Source organism: Anomaloglossus baeobatrachus, chromosome 9 (assembly GCF_048569485.1).
Source record: "Anomaloglossus baeobatrachus isolate aAnoBae1 chromosome 9, aAnoBae1.hap1, whole genome shotgun sequence".
In the NCBI taxonomy this organism is placed as follows: domain Eukaryota; kingdom Metazoa; phylum Chordata; class Amphibia; order Anura; family Aromobatidae; genus Anomaloglossus; species Anomaloglossus baeobatrachus.
Window position 1 is genome coordinate 85220993 of NC_134361.1, and position 9473 is coordinate 85230465.

The following is a 9473-nucleotide window of genomic DNA, read 5'->3' on the forward strand; positions in this document are numbered from 1 at the left end:
TATGCTAACCACTCGATCAAGGGAAAAAAAAGAAAAAAATGCACGGTTTTGCTGCGCTGCTCAGAAAGGTAGTGATGAGGTTATTTGGGATGTAGATTTATTAATTATTTACATGCCACTACGTGTTTCGGGGGTACAACCTCCCCCTTCCTCAGGTAGCCTGAGGAAGGGGGAGGTTGTACCCCCGAAACGCGTAGTGGCATGTAAATAATTAATAAATCTACATCCCAAATAACCTCATCACTACCTTTCTGAGCAGCGCAGCGAAACCGTGCGTTTTTCTTTTTTTTTCCCTGCATCATTATCTCCCTATGGGAGCTCACAGGGCTGCTGCAGCCAGAACCAGGATCGTACTATCCGTTTGAATCTAACACCAGGGGCTGGGGAATCACCGCATCTGTGATCATGGGACCGTCCGACCCGGAGGAGGAGCTGCTATCAGACGCCGGTCCGGCGGCTGCACACTGCACGTGGAAACCCCGATCGTGTGAGCAGAGTCCTGCGGAGTCAGGAGGACTGGATCTCTGCTGACAAGGAGCGGTGAACTTGCGATCCCCCTTCAATACCACTAACAGTGTTGTACCTGACGTACAACACTATCAGGTGAGTGTGCACCTCACATTGTACATACCTCGGTACATTAAGATCCCACACAGGAGCGCCCTCTCTCTTTATTCAACCACTCGATCAAGCATGGATGTGCTTGCAAACGCTCGGTGCTCAGCCCAATGCAAGCCACATGCAGTCTCTGTGACTCTCAATGAGGGTAAAAATGTTTTTGGATGTAATGTGCATAAAAAAAAGTTGTTCACCAACAGTCCATATTTTTAGTTTCTTTACTATTGCACAGATGATAATCACCTGTGTGATACTAGGGAAATCCTGAGTCTGCACAGTTGGTGGCTCGAGGACTGGCATTGAGGAGCTCTGTAAGGGCTCATGCACACGTAACTGCTGATTATTCTGCAGCGATTTGACAGCACATACATGTGCACGTCAAATCGCTGCAGAAACACTGCATAATGGTTGCAGTTTTTCTCTACAAAAATAGCTGATTTCATGCGCTATGGCTGCTGCCCCCACCATAGACAGAGTGGGAGCTGCACACAAATTAATTGACATGCTCATTTTATGAACTCACGAATTTGGGTCAAAATTATAGCACCCAAATCGCTGCGTTCATAAAATCAACATAGATTGTGCAGGGGACGCAGGACGCATGCATTTATGCTGCAGTGCAATACGCAGCGTAAATGCATGTAAGTACGCAACGTGCCTATGAGCCCTTATACTGTATAGCAAAGACCTGCCACAAAGAAAAAAAATAAATAAATGCTTTAAGAAAAAGAACACCCACATTTTGCTGTAGCGGCTTAGCCTAGAAAAACTTGGGTGCTCCACTAGTGTAACAAAGACAGTCCGTGCATGTAGACCTTTTTAAAAAGGTTAAAAAACAAGACAAGAACCTATGGAATTGGAAAACAATATACCGTATTTTTCGGACTATAAGACGCACCGGACTATAAGACGCACCCTGGTTTTAGAGGAGGAAAATAGGAAAATAAAACTTTAAGCAAAAAAATGTGGTCATGACACACTGTTATGGGGGCGAGGATCTGCTGCTGACACTGTTATGGGGGTAATGTCCCCAAATTCTCTACTAAAGGTACCCCATCCTGGCAATGATTCTCCTGCCTTGTATATGATCCTGCTATAAACCCCCATCCTGCTTATATACCAGCATCCTGCTCATATTCCCCCATCCTGTTCATATACCCCCATCCTATTGATATACCCCCCCCATCCATCCTGCTCATATTCCCCCATCCATCCTGCTCATATTCCCCCATCCATCCTGCTCATATTCCCCCATCCTGTTCATATACCCCCATCCATCCTGTTCATATACCCCCATCCATCCTGCTCATATACTCCCATCCTGTTCATATACCCCCATCCTGTTCATATACCCCCCATCCATCCTGCTCATATACTCCCATCCTGTTCATATACCCCCATCCTGTTCATATACCCCCCATCCATCCTGCTCATATACTCCCATCCTGCTATATGCCCCCATCGTGCTCATATACCATCCTGGTATATGGCCTGTATCCTATAGCACAGAGAAAAAAAAACAAACGTTTATACTCACCTTTTTCTCACTCCCTGCAGCCGATCATCTTCCTCTCTGCACCACTGACGTGTGTGTGTGTGTGTGTGTGTGTGTGTGTGTGTGTGTGTGTGTGTAGCCGTTCCCCTGCTGCATCGCGATGTCTTCCTGTCTATGCCGATCAGCTGACCAGCACAGATCATGTGACCGGCACAGAAAGGAAGACATCGCGTGCTGCAGGGGGCGGCTCCACACACGGGGACGGGTGAGTACACTGATTCACTACACCCCGCGCTGATGATGACGCGCGGGGAGCAGTGAATACAGCCGCACATGATCACTCCAGGCTGTAATTGCCAGGGGTGATCATGCGGGTCAGCTCTTTACTATGCACGCGTCCCCGCTCGTCCTCCCGCCCACCTGTCAGTGCCGGATTCTGCGCTGAGAGATGGGCGGGAGGATGGGCGTGCATATGTAATGAGCGGGCCCACGTGGTCACAGCAGGCTGCTATAGCCTGCTCGTGCCCCCGATGACCCGCTCCACCGCAGCACCTCATTCCCCGCAGCCACAGTCAGACCATAAGACGCACCCCCAACTTTCCCCCAACATTTGGGGGAAAAAAGTGCGTCTTATGGTCCGAAAAATACGGTAATGTTGAAGAACTGCTCAATATAATAGTTTATCTTCTATGCTAGGAAAAATATGCAAAATCCCAAGTTTATTCATGTACAAGTGAAACCAGAAGTTTACATATGTAATCTAAAAATACACGTCTGCATGTTTTTCTAACTATGTGACATATCAGAAAATCTTTCCTATTTTACTTCAATTAAGATTACCAAAATTATTTATATTTGCCAAATGCCAGAATAATGAGAGAGAATGTTTTAAGGCATTTTTATTACTTTTGGCAAAGTCAAAAGTTTACATACACTGAGAGCACTATGCCTTTAAACAATATGGGACAGCCCATATAATGTCATGTCTTTGGAAGCTTCTGATAGGTTTATTGGCAACATCTGAGTTAGAGACACCTGTAGATGTATTTTAATGCATATCTGAAACACACTTTGTCTTTGTGTAGCATCATAGGAAAGTCAAAAGAAATCAGCCAAGATCTCAGGAAGAGAAATGTGGACTTGCACAAGTCTGGTTCATCCTTGTGTGAAATTTCCAGATACCTGATGGTGTCTCGTTCATCTCTACAAACAATTATATGCAAGTACAAACAATATGGGAATGTCCAGCTATCACACCACACAGGAAGAAAACGGGTTATTTGAATCATAAATGAACATGCTTTGGTCAGGTGTGCATATCAACGCAAGACCAAAAGCAAAAGACCTTCTGAAGATGCTGGTGGAAGCTGGTAAGATTGTGTCATTATCCACAGTGAAACTTCAAGTACTGTATCAACATGGGCTGAAAGGCCACTCTGGCAGGAAGAAGCTATTACTCCAAAAGAAACATAAAGCCAGATTAATGTTTGTAAATGCACATAGGAACAAAGACCTTAATATTTGGAGGCATGTCCAGTGGTCTGACGAAACTTAAATTGCACGGTTTGGCCATAATGACCATCGTTACGTTTGGAGGAAAAAGGGAGAAGCTTTGAAGCCTAAGAACACCATCCCAACATCCCAACTGTGAAACATGGGGGTGGCAGCATAATTTTGTGGGGTTGTTTTGCTGCAGGAGGAACTGGTGCACTGCACAAAATAGCATCATGAGTAAAGAAGATTATATGGCAATACTGAAGCAACATCTCAAGACATCAGCCAGAAACTTAAAGCTTGGTCGGAAATGGGTCTTCAAATGGACAATGACCCGAAAAATACTGCTAAACTGTTTACAAAGTGTCTTAAGCACAACAAAGCCAATGTTTTGGAGCGGCCATCACAAAGCCCTGATCTCAATCCTATTGAAAATTTATGGGCAAAGCTGAAGAGACAGGTGCAAGCAAGGCGACCTACAAACTTGGCTCATAGAAAAACACAAAAAGCCAGTTCACCATTTTATGGAGTCTGGAGTGCGTCACGAAGTTCGCAAGGAAACACCCTGGCTCAGGCTGCAGAAATGCCAAGAAAGAAAAACATCCAGCAGATGGTAGGCAATGATAAGTAAAAGATCCATCTTTATTTAGTCCATTAAAATAATGCTGCAGCGGTAATGGCACGCTCAGATCACATAGGGTTTACAATCCTATGTGTTTCAACAACGTTATTATGGCTTATTCATAGATACACATACAACACAAACTAATCTTTATATAGGTGTAAGTAACAGCTCTGGACTCAGCAAATCTGCACACCAATCTGTCCATGACTGGTTTACAGGTGCATTTAATTGGTGCACCAATGTCGATATATAGAACACAAATCACCCTATACAAGTTAAAGTAAATTAAAAACCATCTTAAAAACATAAAGAAAAAGAATCAACATGTGGCCCGTTATTGCCATATTACTGGTTTCACAACCAAATCAATGTACTATCAAGTTGTCAGTGTACCTGGAATGAAGACTAGAGGGGTCCGGCTAGCATACATCATGCTACCCCAACATCATAATACCAGGAGGACTGGTGTGATTTACCGCCGTGAAGACTTCTTCCTGGCGTTGTCCATGTGGTCTCCAGACAAGTATCTGGCTATCATTGCATCCAAGATAAAAGCGGGATTCATCATTGAAGAGCCTAGCCCTCCATTTCAGCCTCTGGAGACCATGTGGGTAATGGCAACTATTATTATTCAAAAAAAGGACTTTCACATTTTCACTTTTGCTCTAGATCTCGGAGATGCCTAATTCCACATCTCTACTTTACCAGCTCACAGGAAATTCCTTCAAACTGCAGTAGTGCTAAGCTCTCATATAAGCCATGTCCAGTTCACATGGCAGCTATTTGGGATCTCTGTCACCCCCAGGGTTTTTACGAAGATAGTGATTGTGTTCTCAGCAGCCCTAAAGTTCAAAGGCATTTTCATCATTACTTTCCTAGATGACTGGCTTATCAAGGGGTTTTCAGAAAAATAATTACTTCTATATCTTCAAATTGTTTGAATTTATCATAAGTCTGAAAAAATCCCAGTTGATACCCTTGAGAAAAATCTAATTTCTAAGATAGCTAATCAACGGTGGTGGGCAATTAATTTTCCCAATGGCTTACATGAGGCCCTGACTGCTGTGGAGGGCCAAACCAATAGATGAAATTAATTTGGCTGAATATTAATATTAACATATAATAAATATGATGACTTACTGCTATGATACTACTAATACACTCTAAAATATAACATTTTGTAATTTGTATTCTTATTACTAGCAGCTAATCAACACCATATAATTCACTGCTTTGTTTAGAGTTTATAAATCATGTGCTCCTGTTATTCAGCTCTTGTATTTTGATCAACAGTTCCTTCCACACATAGTATGATGCCCCCACAGTTCCCCAAATATTGTATGATGGCTCCCACACACAGTAAGATCTCTCCACAAAGTATGATGGATCTCACAGTCCCCTACACATGGTTTGATGGTCCTCAAGACCCCCCACACAGATGGCCCTCATAACCTCCCGCAGAGTATAACCGCAGTAATATAAAAAGCTTTCCGCTCACCCGGTCCATGAAACCTCTGGGCTTCTAACCAGGGACAGTGCATCATGGCAGTCGGCTCCTTGTCCAAGTACGAATAATATCCAGGTACAACTAAAAGGTAATCCAACTACTTGTCCGATATAATAAAAACATTTTTTTTTTACATGTCGGTAAATGATCTGCTGTAGTTAAAATACGCCTTACATATTTCAAACGCCTTTCTAAACTACAGTAGTACCTTCTATGTTCCTGCGATAACTTACAAAGAATGTGACAAACAGTATATAGGCTGTACTAGCCGAACCTTAAGAAAGCGCATTTCAGAACATGTGTATGATGCGCAAAATCCAACCACAAGGAGTTTATCAGCAGCTTTCAGGCATTTTTGCATGAGTATGCAGGTAACACCAGTTACATGTGTGTGCAATACAATGGGTTAACCAGCCAAGAAGGGGATTAGACAGGTTGCGGAACCTACGCTATAGTGAATCAAAGTGGATATTGTTATGAGACAAGCATGCCAAAGGGAATGACAGCAAGGACAAACCTTCTGTATAACTATTGATTACTGTTCATTGATTTTGTCCTAGCGATCTTGTCTTGTGATTGCCAAGCTGCTGGCTAATTTCTCTTAAGAAGTTGAAGCCTACTCTTGAGGAGGGTATAATTAGTTTAGCAACATTCATCTGTTTATATATCTATGATTAAGAACCTTTATAGGTCTGAACCACATAAGATGCATTTTAACCACACCGGATCACATACCGACATGTTGTTTCTTTAGCATGGTGAAATAAAAATAGAATAAAAACAATCTGAAGAGATGCTGGATTACCTTGTCGTTGCCACCGCAGGGTATTTGGACCCATGGACAGTAATGATGGTCCTTACAGCTCTCTCCACATACGCTATTATAAAAAAAGGTAGATAAACAAAGAGGAGGATTAGGTTTACCTAATATATCAAGCTACCACCTAGCCTGTCTTACTAAAACTAGTCAAAAATGGTTACAGGAAGATGATAACACAGCTTGGATCACGATTGAAAAAAAACTTGAAAACAAATCTCTTTTCGCCTTACTGCTGGCACACCTCATGGCCAAAAAGAGACCCATGCCCAAAAATCTACACAAGTCCACAGTTAACTCCCAGAAGTGCAATATAAAACTCACCCCCAAACTTATCTCCTTAGAAACCCTAGAACTTATCATTCCCGAGATAAGTCTATCAACGTGGAAAAAGCGGGGTATTGTAAACTTGGTGGATATCATAAAAGACGACATCCCAATAACATTTGGCGAGATCAAAACCAAATTCTACCTCCCAGACAAAGAATACAGTAACTGGCTTCGTAAAAACCAACACTTCTGATCAACAGAAGTTAAATTTAAACAACCTACCATTATAGTAAATTTACTAAACAACCCCCTAACATGGAAAACCAACAACATCTACTAAGTATTTAATGAGGACTCAAGCGTATGCATAGCAGTATAGGAGAAAGAATTAGGAATAAAAATAGAAGTGGAGCAGTTGCTAAAAACCCTGAACATTATTTACACAAACTCCGGATGCGTATCCTTGCAGGAAACATACTATAAAGTATTCTCCAGGTGGTATTACACACCACAAAAATTAAATATGATGTACCCCGAAAAGTCATCTCTCTGCTGGAGAAATGGCAACTTGGCTCATATATTCTGGAGCTGTCCATCCCTTGACAGCCTCTGGGTAGACACACAAGACCTCATCTCGAAAACCACTAATCTAAACATCCCTCCAACTCCCCAGCTAATACTACTGTCCATTAGTCTGGAAAACATTACAAACTAATTTAAACCCATCATAAGACATATTCTGTTAACTACTGTATAAAGCATCTGATCACATCAAGGTGGAAACACCCAAAATAGAAGACCTAAGAGATAGAATTTCCCTATACAACGCATTTGAACACAGCTTCGCTCTAAAGGGTGCTTTACACGCTGCAACATCGCTAGAGATGTTGCGAGCGATAGCACCCGCCCTCGAAGTTCGTGCGACATTTGGTGATCGCTGCCGTAGCGAACAATATCGCTACGGAAGCGTCACACGCACATACCTGTGCAGCGACGTCGCTGTAACCGCTGAACAATCCCTCCTTCAAGGGGGAGGTGCGTTCGGCATGACAGCGGCGTCACTAAACGGCCGCCCAATAGAAAAGGAGGGGCGGAGATGAGCGGCCAGAACATGCCGCCCACCTCCTTCCTTCCTCATTGCCGGTGGACGCAGGTAAGGAGATGTTAGTCGTTCCTGCGGTGTCACACACAGCAATGTGTGACGCCGCAGGAACGACGAACAACCAGTGGCATGCATCACCAACGATATTATGAAAAGGAGCGACGTGTCAACGATCAACGATTTTTGCCGTTTTTGCGATCGTTGATTGTCGCTCCTAGCTGTCACATGCTGCGATGTCGCTAACGATGCCGGATGTGCGTCACAAACACCGTGACCCCAACGATATATCGTTAGCGATATCGCAGCGTGTAAAGCACCCTTTAGGGAAAAGAACTACAAAAAATACAACCAAAATTGGCTCCCCTTGATCAAAACATTCACACAACTACACATAAAAGAAACCATTGACTAAGGCTAAAAACTTACTGTATGCCGTTATATATCCAAACTCACTTAAGGTATGCATTGTAACAGCAAAAACTCACCAGATTGACAGAACTGTTATCCAAATGTAAAAAGAACTCAGAATTCTGATCTCAGTTTGTAACTTGCTTTGTTACCCCCCGGTTAACCCTATATAACCATGACCTTTTTTTTTTTTCCTACTGTTACCCCATGCTATCCCAACTCATGCCTCCCCATTTTAATTTCCAAAATCAATAAAAACATTTGAATTACATACGCTATCATAGTCCTCATATCCAGCCACACACGATATATCTGTCCTCATAGCGCCCTAAACATGATATGATGGTTCTCATATTCTATACACAGTATGAATCCCCTGACAGTATGATGGTCCTCACAGCCACATTATATTTACCGTAGTATGATGGTCCTTACAGCCTCCCTTATATACAGGATAAGTCCACACACAGCTCTCCAAATAGTATTAGCCCACACAGAGCCACCTATTTACAGTATCAGCCCCCATATACAGAAGCTCCCCAAACGTTTAATCTCATCTACAACCTCTCCCCACCTCCGTATATACAGTTTGAGCCCACACACATTCACATATTTAAAGTAAAAAATAAATACCTTGCTCTCATTCCAGTTTGGTCTTTGCTTTGTGCACTGAGGCTCTGCACAGCAGACATAATGTAGTGACGCCATCACATCTGCTGTCTAATTAGACAGCTGAATGGTAGAAGAAAGAGCCTTGGCTCCCTCATCCTCTTATATCTATTATAATTGGAGAACTACAAAGGAAGCTTATTGTTGAGACTTTTCAAGCAAACTAGTTCTTAAGGTACCATCACACTAAGCGACGCTCCAGCGATCCCACCAGCAACCTGACCTGGCAGGGATCGCTGGAGCGTCGCTACAGGGGTTGCTGGTGAGCTGTCACACAAGCAGATCTCACCAGCAACCAGTGACCAGCCCCCAGCCAGCAGCGACGCGTGGAAGTGATGCTGCGCTTGGTAACTAAGGTAAATATCGGGTAACCAACCCGATATTTACCTTGGTTACCAGCGCACACCGCTTAGCGCTGGCTCCCTGCACTCCTAGCCAGAGTACACATCGGGTTAATTACCCGATGTG